The following is a 9,518-nucleotide window of genomic DNA, read 5'->3' as shown; positions in this document are numbered from 1 at the left end:
TGCTGGACTGGCATCAGGCAGATCCTGCATTGCAAACATCTCAGCCATGAAGGCTGTAATATCCTGCATAGTAAACATCTTAGCTAAACAGGCAGTATGGTTGCAAGGCTGAACTGTGCCCCCTGCATGCTGTAACGCATGCCTTGCCAGTCATAACGCACCTGGATTCGTTCTGTGAGAGCCAGTTACAAGGCAGATTAATCCAACATATGTATATTTAGAGGGCTTGCTACAAGGCATATGAGTCTAACATGTTCATGCATAGAGCGCTAGATACATGGCAGACGGGCTGAGTAGTGCAATATACCAAATACAGTGTTCTAGCTACATGGCAGATGAATTCAACGTGTCCACATACTGAGAGCTATCTACTTGGCAGAGTAGTCCAACATGTCCATATACAGAGTACTAGCTAAATGGCAGATGAGTCCATCATGTCCAGATAATGAGAGTTAGCTATATGACAGATGAGTCCAACATGTGTATATATAGAGGGCCAGTTACAAGGCAGATGAATCCAACATGTGTGTATTTAGAGGGCTTGCTACAAGGTATATGAGTCTAACATGTTCATACATAGAGAGCTGGCTACATGGCTGATGCGTCCAACATGTACATATACTAATACTTAGCTACATGGCAGACAAGTCCAATATGTTCATATACAGAGAGCTACCTACGTGGCAGATCAGTCCAACATATCCATGTATTGAAAGCTAGCTACATGGCAGACGATTCCAAAATGTCTATCTACAGAGACCTAGCTACATGGCAGAGTTATGCAACATTTCCATATGCAGAGTTCTAGCTACATGGCAGATGAGTCCACCGTGTCTATATACTGAGAGCTATATTCATGACAGAGTATTCCAACTAGTCCATATACAGAGAGCTAGTTACATGGCATACAAGTCCAATGTGTTCATATACACAGAGCTACCTACATGTCAGATCAGTCCAACATATACTTGCACAGAGAGCTACCTACATGGCAGATGAGTCTAAAATGTCCATATACAGAGAGCTATCTACATGGCAGGGTAGTGCAACATTTCCATGTACAGAGTTCTCACTACATGAGAGATGAGTCCAACGTATCCATATATTGAGAGCTACCTACGTGTAAGAGTATTACAACTTGTCCATATACAGAGAGGTAGTTACAGGGCAGACAATTCCATTATGTTCATATACAGAGAGCTCCCTACGTGGCAGATCAATCCAACATATGCATGTACAGAGAACTAGCTACATGGTAGATGAGTCCAACATGTCCATATACAGAGAGGTAGCTACATGGCAGACAAGTGCAATATATTCATATACAGAGAGTTACCTGCATGTCATATCAGTCCAATATAGCCATGCACAGACAGCTAGCTTCATGGAAGATGAGTCCAAAATGTCCATATACAGATAGCTAGCTACATGTCAGATTAGTGTAACATTGCCATATACGGTGTTCTAGCAACATGGCAGATGAGTCCAATGTGTCCATATAATGAGAGCTAGCTACATGGCAGACAAGTCCAATATGTTTATATACAGCGAGCTACCTACATGGAAGATCAGTCTAACATTTCCATGTACAGGGAGCTAGCCACATGACAGACAATTATAAAATGTCCATATACAGAGAGCTAGGTACAAGGCAGAGTAGTGCAACATTTCCATATACAGTGTTCTAGCTACATGGCAGGTGAGTCTATTGTGCCCAGAAACTGAGAGATAGCTACATGGCAGATGAGTTCAACGTTTCCATATACTGAGAGCTAAATACATGGCAGCGTAGTCCAACATGTTCATATACAGAGTACTAGATACATGGCAGATGAGTCCCACATGTCAATATACTGAGAGTAAGCTACATGACAGATGAATCCAACATGTGTATATTTAGAGGACTTGCTACAAGTCACATGAGCCTAACATTTTCATACACAGAGAGCTGGCTACATGGTTAATGAGTCCAACATGTACATATACTGAGAGTTAGAGACATGGCAAACAAGTCCAATATGTTCACATACAGAGAGCTACCTACATAGCAGATCAGTCCAACATATCCATGTACAGAGAGCTAGCCACATGACAGACAAGTCCAAAATGTCCGTATACAGAGAGCAAGGTACAAGTCAGAATAGTGCAACATTTCCATATACAGGGTTCTAGCTATATGGCACATGAGTCCAACGTGTCCAGAAACTGATAGCTAGCTACATGGCAGAGTAGCCCAACATGTCCATATACAGAGTAGCACCTACATTGCAGAGGAGTCCAACATATCCATGCAAAGAGAGCTAGCTACAAGGCAGACTAGTCCATATACTGAGCGTTAACTAAATGGCAGATCAGTCCAACATATCCATGCACAGAGAACTTGCTACATGGCAGAAGAGTCCAACATGTCCATATACAGAGAGCTAGCTACATGGCAGAGTAGTGTAACATTTACATATACAGAGTTCTAGCTATATGTCTGATTAGTCCAACGTGTCCATACACTGAGAACGAGCTACATGGCAGAGTAGTCCAACATGTCCATAAACAGGGAACTTGGTACATGGCAGATGAGTCCACCATGTGTATATATAGAGGACAATGTACAAGGCAGATGAGTCCAACATGTTTATACAAAGAGATGGCTACATGGCTGATGAGTCCAACTTTTCCATATACAGTGAGTTAGCTACATGGCAGACAAGTCCAATATGTTCCTATACAGAGCGCTACCTTCATGACAGATCAGTCCAGTATATCCATGAACAGAGAATTAGCTACATGGCAGACGAGTCCAAAATGTCCCTATACTGAGAGCTAGCTACATCGCAGAGTAGGTCACTTGTCCATATACAGAGTACTAGCTACATGGCCGATGAGTCCAACATGTCCTTATACTGAGAGTTAGATATATAGTAGATGAGTCCAACATGTGTATATATAGAGGACTAGCTACAAGTCAGATGAGTCCAATATGTTAATACATAGAGGACTGGCTACATGGCTGATGAGTCCAACATTTCCATATAATGAGAGTTAGCTACAATGGAAAAATTGAAGAGGTGCAAGAGCTGAACTGAAATTTTCAAAGATCAGCTCGAGAAGATAAAGCCAAATACTATAATAAAGTATGTAAAAATTTAGAGTTAGAAAACCAAAAGGGAAGACACAGCATTTCTCAAGCTGGGGGAACTGAAGAAAAATTCAAGCCTTGACTTTCATTAATGAAAGATTCACTGGGCAAATTATTGAATGAGGTAGAATGCATCAAGCAAAGATGGAATATACAGAATCATTGTACCAAAAGGAATTGGTTAATGTTCAACCATTTCAAGAGATAACATATGAACAAGAGCCAATGATACTCAGAAAGGAAGTCCAAAGTGCATTGAAAGAAGTGGCAAAGAACAAGGCCCCAGGAAGTGATGGAATAAAAATTGAAATCTTTCAAGAAAATGAGGAGGCACAAGAGGCACTCACTCATCTGTGCCAATAAATTTGGAAGACACCTATCTGGCTGACTGATTGGAAGAGATCAATATTTGTGCCCATTCCAAAGAGAGGTGACCAAACAGAATGCGAAAATCGTAGGACAATCTCTTTGATATCTCAAGTGAGTAAAGTTTTGCTAAAGGTACTACAGAAACGGCTACAATCATACATTGACAGAGAACTTCCAGAGGTTCAAGCAGGATTCAGAAGAGGCCGTGGAACGAGAGATATCATTGCTGATGTCCGATGGGTCTTGTCTGAAAGCAGAGAAAGTAGGATCAGACATTGTTTCGTTCTGCTGTGCATGGGGTCACTATGAGTCGGTTCCAACTCGAGTCCAAGGTGTCCATATACTGAGAGCTAGCTACATGGCAGAGTAGTCCAACATGTCCATATACAGACTACTAGCTACATGGCAGATGAGTCCAACATGTCCATATTCTGAAAGTTAGCAGAATGGCAGATGAGTCCAACATGTGTATATAAAGAGGAAAAACTACAAGGCAGATGAGAGCAACATGTTAATACACACAGAGCTAGCTACTTGACAGACAAGTCCAAATTGTTCATATACAGAGAGCTACCTACATGGCAGATCAGTCCAACACAGCCATGCACAGAGAACTAGCTACATGGCAGAAGAGTCCATCATGTCCATACACAGAGAGCTAGCTACATGGCAGAGTAGTACAACATTTCCATATATAGAGTTCTATCTACATGGCAGATGAGTCGAACGTGTCCATATACTGAGAGCTAGCTACATTGCAGAGTAGTCCACTTGTCCATATACAGAGTACTAGCTACATGGCAGATGAGTCCAACATGACATTATATTGAGATTTAGCTCTATGGGAGATAAGTCCAACATGTGTATATATAGAGGACTAGCTACAAGGCAGATGAGTCCAATATGTTCACACATAGGGAGCTGGCTACATGGCTTATGAGTCCAACATTTCCATATACAGAGATAGCTACAAGACAGACAATTCCAATATGTTCATATACAGAGTGCTACCTACATGACAGATCAGTTCAACATATCCATGCACCGATTGCTAGGTACATGGCATATGGGCAGAGTAGTGCAATATTTCCATATACAGTGTTCTAGCTACATGGCAGATGCATTCAACGTGTTCATATATTGAGAGCTAGCTACATGGCAGAGTATTCCAACATATCCATATACAGAGAATTAGCTACATGGTAGATGAATCTGCCATGTCCATATACTGAGAGTTAGCTACATGGAAGAGTAGTGCAACATGTCCATATACACTACTAGCTACATGGTAGATGAGTCCAACATGTGTATATATAGAGGACTAGCTACAATGCAGATGAATCCACCATGTTCATACAGAGTGAGCTGGCTACATGGCTTATGAAACCAGATGTCCATATACTGAGAGCTAGCTACATGGCAGATTAGTCCACCATGTCCATATATTGAGAGTTAGCTACATGGCAGATGAGTCCAACATGTGAATATATAGAAGACTAGCTATAAGTCAGATGAGTCCAACATGTTCATACAGAGAGAGCTGGCTAAATGGCTGATGAGTCCATAATGTACATATGCAGAGACCTAGCTACATGGCAAACAAGTGAAACATGCTCATATACAGAGAGCTACCTACATGCCAGATCAGTCCAACATATCCATGCACAGAGAGCTACCTACAAGGCAGATGAGTCCAAAATGTCCATATACAGAGAGCTAGCTACATGGCAGAGCAGTAGAACATTTCCAAATACAGAGTTCTAACTACATGGCAGATGAATCCAACATATCCATATACTAAGAGGTAGCTACATGGTAGTGTATTCCAACATGTCCATATACACACTACTTGCTACATGACAGATGAGTCCAACATGACCATATACTGAGAGTTAGTATATGGCAGATGAGTTTAACATGTGTATATATAGAGGACTAGCTACAAGGTAGATGAGTCCAGTATGTTCATAATGAGAGAGCTGGCTACATGACTGATGAGTCCAACATGTCGATATAAATAGAGCTAGCTACATGGCAGTCAAGTCCAATATGTTCATATAGAGAGAGATACCTACATGGCAGATCAGTCCAACATATCCATGCACAGAAAGCTAGCTACATGGCAGCCGAATCCAAAATGTCCATATGCAGAGAGCTAGCTACATGGCTGAGTAGTGCAACCTTTCCATAAACAGAATTCTAGCTACATGGGAGAGGAGTCCAACGTGTCCAATGACTGAGAGCTAGCTACATAGAAGTGTAGTCCAAGATGTCCATATACACAGTACTAACTACATGGCAGATGACTCCGACATGTCGATATACTGTAGGTTAGCTTTATGGCAGATTAATCCAACATGTGTATATTTAGAGGGCTAGCTACAAGTCAGATGGGTCCAATATGTTCATACACAGAGAGCTGGCTACATGCCTAATGAATCCAACATGTCTATATACAGAGAGCTAGCTACATGGCAGACAAGTCCAACATGTTCATATACAGAAAGCTCGCTACATGGCAGATCAGTCCAAAATATCCATGTACAGAGAGCTAGCCAAATGGCAGTCGAATTCAAAATGTCCACATACATAAATCTAGCTAAATGGCAGAGTAGTGCAACATTTCCATATACAGAGTTCTAGGTATATGGCAGAGTAGTCCAACATGTCCATATACTGAGATTTAGCTACATGGCAGATGAGTCCAACATGTGAATATATAGAAGACTCATTATAAGGCAGATGAGTCCAACATGTTCATACAGAGAGAGCTGGCTATATGGCTGATAAGTCTATAATGTCCATATTCAGAGAGCTAGCTACATGGCAAACAAGTGAAATATGCTCGTGTACAGAGAGCTACCTACATGACAGCTCAGTCCAACACATCCATGCACAGAGAGCTACCTATATGGCAGACGGGTCCAAAATGTCCATATACAGATAGTTAACTACATGGCAGAGCTGTAAAACATTTCCAAATATTGAGTTCTAGCTACATGGCAGATGAGTCCAAGGTTTCCATACACTTAGAGATAGCTACATGATAGACTAGTCCAACATGTCCATATATAGAATACTAGCTACATGACAGATGAGTCCAAGATGACACTATACTGAGAGTTAGTATATGAGTTTAACATGTGTATATATATAGGACTAGTTACAAGATAAATGAGTCCAATATGTTCATACTGAGAGAGCTGGCTACATGCCTGATGAGTCCAACATGTCCATATAAAGAGAGCTAGCTACATGGCAGGCAAGTCCAATATGTTCATATAGAGAGAGCTACCTACATGGCAGATCAGTCCAACATATCCATGCACAGAGATCTATCTACATAGCAGACGAACCCAAAATGTCCATATGGCAGATCAGTCTAACATATCCATGCTCAGTAGTGCAACCTTTCCATAAACAGAATTCTAGCTACATGGGAGATGAGTCCAACACATCCAATGGCTGAGAGCTAGCTACTTGGAAGAGTAGTCCAACATGTCCATATACACAGTACTAGCTACATGGCAGATGACTCCAACATGTCGATATCCTGTAAATTAGCTACATGGCAGATGGATCCAACATGTGTATATTTAGAGGGCTAGCTACATGGCAGATAGGTCAAATATGTTCATACACAGAGAGCTGCTACATGGCAGACAAGTACAATATGTTCATATATAAAGGGCTTGCTACATGGAAGATCAGTCCAACATATCCATGCACCGAGAGCTAGATACATGGCAGAAGTGTCCAAAATGTCCATATACAGAAATCTAGCTAAATGGCCAAGTAGTACAACATTTGCATATACAGATTACTAGCTACATGGCAGATTAGTAAAACATGTCCATATACAGAGTACTAGCTACATGGGAGCTGAGTACAACATGTCCATATACTGAAAGGTAGTACGTGGCAGAGTAGTACAACATGTCCATAAACCGAGTACTAGCTACATGGCAGATGAGTCCAACATGTCCATATTCTGAGAGTTAGCTACTTGGTAGATGAGTCCAACATGTGTATAAATAGAGGACTAGCTACAAGGCAGATGAGTCTAACATGTTCATACAGAGCGAGCTGGCTATATGACTGATGAATCCAACAAGTCCATATACATAGAGTTGGCTACATGGTAGACAAGACCAATATATTCATATACAGAGAGCTACCTACATGGCAGATCAGTCTAACATATCCATGCTCAGAGAGTTATCTACATAGCAGATGAGTCCAAAATGTCCATATACAAAGAGGTAGCTACATGGCAGAGTAGTGCAACATTTCCATATACAGAGTTCTAGCTACATGGCAGATGATTCCAATGTGTTCATATACTGAGAGCTAGCTACATAGCAGAGTAATCCAATATGTCCATATACAGAGTACAAACTACATGGAAGATGAGTCCAATAGGTCCATATACTGAGAGTTAGCTACATGGCAGATGAATCCAACATTTGTACATTTAGAGGGCTAGCTACATGGCATATCAGTCCAACATGAGCATATACAGAGAGCTGTCTACATGTTTGATGAATCCAACATGTCCATACACAGAGAACTAGCTACATGGCAGAGAAGTCCAATATGTACACATACAGAGAGCTACCTACATGGCAGATCAGTCCAACATATCCATGTACAGAGAACTAGCAACATGGAAGGTGAGTCCAAAAAGTCCTTATACAAAAAGCTAGCTGCATGGCAGAGTAGTGCAACATTTCCATATACAGAATTCTAGCTACATGGCAGATGAGTCCAACGTGTCCATATACTTAGAGTTATCTACATGCAGATGAGTCAAACATGTCCATATACTGAGAGTTAGATACATTGCAGATGAGTCCAACATGTGTATATATAGAGGACTAGCTACAAGTCTGATGAGTCCAACATGCTCATAAAGAGATAGCTGGCTACATGCCTGATGACTATAAACAGAGAGCTAGCTACATGGCTGAGTAGTGCAACCTTTCCATAAACAGAATTCTAGCTACATGGCAGATGAGTCCAACGTGTCCATATACTTAGAGTTATCTACATGCAGATGAGTCAAACATGTCCATATACTGAGAGTTAGATACATTGCAGATGAGTCCAACATGTGTATATATAGAGGACTAGCTACAAGTCTGATGAGTCCAACATGTTCATGCAGAGAAAGCTGGCTAAATGGCTGATGAGTCGAACATGTCCATATACAGAGAGCTAGCTATATGGCAGACAAGTCCAATGTGTTCATATAGAGAGAGCTACCTATATGACAGATCAGTACAACATATTCATGCACACAGAGCTAGCTACATTGCAGACGAGTCCAAAATGTCCATATACATATAACTAGCTACATGGCAGAGTAGTTCAACATTTCCGTATACAGAGTTCCTGCTACATGGCAAATGAGTCCAACATTTCTATGTACTGAGATCTAGCTACATGGCAGAGTAGTCCTACATGTCCATATACAGGGTACTAGCTACATGGCAGATTAGTCCAACGTGTCCATATACTGAGAGCTAGCTACATGGAAGATGGGTCCAACACGAGTATATATAGTGAACTAGCTACATGACAGATGAGTCCAACATGTGTATATATAGAGGATAAATTACAAGGCAGATGAGTCCAACATGTTCATACAGAGAGAGCTCGCTACATGCCTGATGAGCCCAGCATATCCATATACAGAGAGTTAGTTATATGGCAGGTAAGTCCAATCTGTTCATATACAGAGAGCTATCTATATGTCAGATCAGTACAACATATCCATGCACAGAGAGTAGCTACATGGCAGACGAGTCCAAAATGTCCATATACAGAGAGCTAGCTAGCTACATGGCAGAGTAGTGCAACATTTCCATATACAGAGTTCTAGCTACATGGCAGATGAGTCCTAGGTGTCCATATACTGAGAGCTAACTACATGGCATAGCCTCATATGGATGCGAAAGCTGGACAGTGAATAAGGAGGATCGTAGAAGAATTGATGCCTTGAGTTGTGGTGTTA

Source organism: Chrysochloris asiatica, unplaced genomic scaffold, assembly GCF_000296735.1.
Source record: "Chrysochloris asiatica unplaced genomic scaffold, ChrAsi1.0 scaffold00186, whole genome shotgun sequence".
Lineage (NCBI taxonomy): Eukaryota > Metazoa > Chordata > Mammalia > Afrosoricida > Chrysochloridae > Chrysochloris > Chrysochloris asiatica.
Note: the sequence above shows the minus strand (reverse complement) of the source record.